Source organism: Echinops telfairi, unplaced genomic scaffold (assembly GCF_000313985.2).
Source record: "Echinops telfairi isolate 266 unplaced genomic scaffold, ASM31398v2 ScPeMD7_70;HRSCAF=299, whole genome shotgun sequence".
In the NCBI taxonomy this organism is placed as follows: Eukaryota; Metazoa; Chordata; class Mammalia; order Afrosoricida; family Tenrecidae; genus Echinops; species Echinops telfairi.
Window position 1 is genome coordinate 950367 of NW_022103968.1, and position 3119 is coordinate 953485.

A 3119-nucleotide genomic window follows, 5' to 3' on the forward strand; every position below is an offset into this window, starting at 1 on the left:
TTCTGTAGAGAGCCACTTCCGTTGGAAGCCCCCCCCCCCCCCACTTTAAAAGACAGCTAAGAGGGTGGGCTTCCTAGTAGGGTGGCTGGAGGTGTGTTCTATCCCCGAGCTGCCCCATGGAGGCCACCCCTAGCTGGCTCTAGAAGGAGAAGGGGAGGGATGTGGTGGGGACAGCGCTTTGCACCGGGCGGCTGCCTCCACTAAGGACCCGCCTGCACTGTGGTTCCAGCACTGGTGGCAGACCCTTGTCCACCAAGCACAGGCCAGCCCTTGGACCCTGGGGGAGGGATACTGAGTGGATGCTGCTTGGGGGTGTCCCTCTTCAGCATCTGGAGGAGTGGGCCTGACTCTCCCACCCTTGGTGGCCCTGGGGTGGTCCGAGCCCTTAGGGGGCTGTGGGCCATGTTGGGACTGTTGGGGTCTGCTTTAGGAGTGGAAACAGGTCATGCTTGAGGGAATTGACGGGCATTCCCACCGGCGTTTTTGAGAACACACCGGACCCATGGCTCAGGGGTCTATGGGGGGCCTGTGGCAGTGCCCCAAGGTCTGGAGGACATGGCACCATGTGGAGAAACTGAGGCCCAGTTGGGCATCCGAGGTGGTGCCTGGACTTGCAGAAAAGGGTCAGGGTGAGTGCGGCCTGGGGGCAGAGAAGTTTGCTGGCTTCCAGCCTGGTCCACTGCAGTCCTCCCTGCCCCACCCAGAGGAGAAGCTCACACAGCCTGGAGGGGCAGGGGGGGTAGACGCTTCTCGATCCTTGGACTTTCCCCCTGCACCTCCCTTGGTCCTTGGTCCCCTGAGAGGGAATGATGGTGAGGGAGATAGAGCTGCATCGCTGAGGAGGGTGAGCAACTGGCCGACCTTTCGGGGGTCTCTGATACGATGGGGAGGGGAGTGCTCTCTGTTAGGGGTCTCTGATACGATGGGAAGGGGAGTGCTCTCTGCCCCATGTCCTGTGGGAAAGGAGGAGGAGGTGTCAGAAACCTGGTCTCCCAGGAGCTGCCTCTTGTCTTCAGGGCGAGGAGCCAGTCAGTGAGGAAGTTTCCCGGGGCGGCAGCAGCACCATGGGCAGCCTCTGGGGTCTCCATCCCTGTGGATACCTCCTGAACTGGCACTGGCGCTGCTCAGGGGCCTCTGCTGGGCTGGGGGCAGGGCTGTCAGGCAGAGGGCATCAAGACTGGCTCCTCAGGTCTGCTGTGCCCCCGTGTTGGCATGTCCTTCCTCTGCGGGCAGAGGGGCCCCTCTTGGATCTGGGATCCCCCGGATGCTATGTGTCTCCAGGAAATGGGCACTGAGGACTCCCGAGGGCTGTGAGGGGCCTGAAGTCCAGGGTCACGAGGCCCCGGACCAGTGACCTCAGGGTACCTGCAGTTACCCCCATGATGCTCTCTGGCTGGTCCTGGCCTGAGGTCATTGTGCAGGCGGCCAGGGGGCTGCTGAGTGAGGCTCGGGGAGGCGAGGGCAGGGGGCTCCACAGCTGAGGTTCACTGGATTGCCAAGGCTGGGTGTCTCTGGGCAGTACCCTCCCCCAGGGCCTTGCCCACGCTTCCTGGCGAGGCAGCATCCTGGTGCCAGTATTGACTTTCCTCGGGAGACGACGCTGCTGCCCTTCCCTGGAAGTCAGTGTAAGCTGTGCCGCTGCGGGCTCACGTGAACTGGCAGCTTCCCCGAACAATAGCCCCCACCCCGCCCCCCGTGGCTGCTTCTGAGAACTGGGGGATGCACAGCCACCCTGCACCGACCTCCCACCGCGCTGTAAGTGGGGCTCCCTGTACAGAGTGAATCGGCGTCAGCATGGACTTCAGGGAAGTCCCATTTATGACGACAACTCTCCGCTGACACACGTCCGGCGTGACCTCTCCCTGCTCCTGTGCCCTCTGGGGTCCAGGGCCACCTTCTCCAGCTGCAGGGCAGCGGGGGTGGGGGTGGGGTGGGTAAGACTGGGGAGAGAAGGTCTGGGCCTGCATCCCAGAGGCAGTCCAAGCTAAGGTTGCCCTGTGACTGGAGGCTCACCTTCCCCAGGTGGACTGGATCGACTGGGGTGTGGGCAGGGACCCCCAAGTACGCAGGGAACCTCATTCCCTCTCTCTCCCCTCCCTCTATCACGCCCCCCTACCCAAGAGCCTACATTGTCTTCATGACAGAGGGATGAGTCACACCGCCCAGAGAGCTCTATTTTTACCCTCCGCCCATCCTCTCCCCACTCCCTCCTGGGGGCATCTCGGGCAGCAGGGCTCCCTAAGCTGGACTCCCCAAGGGCCAAACTTCCTCAAGCTGGTCAGTGCACATGCTCCCAAGGCACCCTGCCCATCCCTCTCACCCAGAGGCCAGCCCTTGGCACCACTAGCCGGCTCACCTGTCACTTTGGCTTTGGGAGAAATCTCTTCAAATGTGACCTGATGGCTTTGATGTGGCCTTGTGGTCACACTCAGTGCCCTCAGGCTGCTGCTTGGCCCACCCCAGCTGCCCTCTAGTTGGGTCTGTCACACGGGCTGTCCTCTCCTGGACACACAGCGAAATGTGACGGTGCCGGGGGCTCCTGTTTCAGCGTGGACCTCGCCAGCACATGGCTGCTGTGCAGGCTGCTAGAAACCACTGGCCAAGGCGCCACGGCCAGTGTGCGTTGGTCATCCCGTGGCAAGGGGAGCCCTGTCTGTCCTCCAGCGACTCTGACATCCCAGGAGCAGCTTCCTGGCGCTGCGTTAGGTTCCAAGGGCCCTGGCACCCATGAGCCCTCCCTGGACTGCTGGGTTTAGCTCGAAGGCCAGGTGGGAGTGAACACCCCACAGTGGACCTGGAGACCCCCGGCTTGGGCTCTCTGGATGCCCAACACCGCAGAGGGCGGGCCTGCCTTGAGCACCGCTTCCCCTCTGGCTGGTGGGGAGGGTGTGGGCATGGCTGGTTGCTGGACCCCTGGCACTGTCTGGGGTCTTCACATTCCCACCCAGGACAGGGAGGGGCTGCCCTTGGGGACAGGATGAGCCACGGGGGACAAGAGGCTGTGGTGTTTCCCGCATCTCAGTGATATGATTGGATCGTCTGAGTAACTTGGGGGCTGGCAGGGTTGAGGGCCAATTGGGGTGTCGTTGATGAGCTGTCAGAACTGGGCGCGGGGTGGG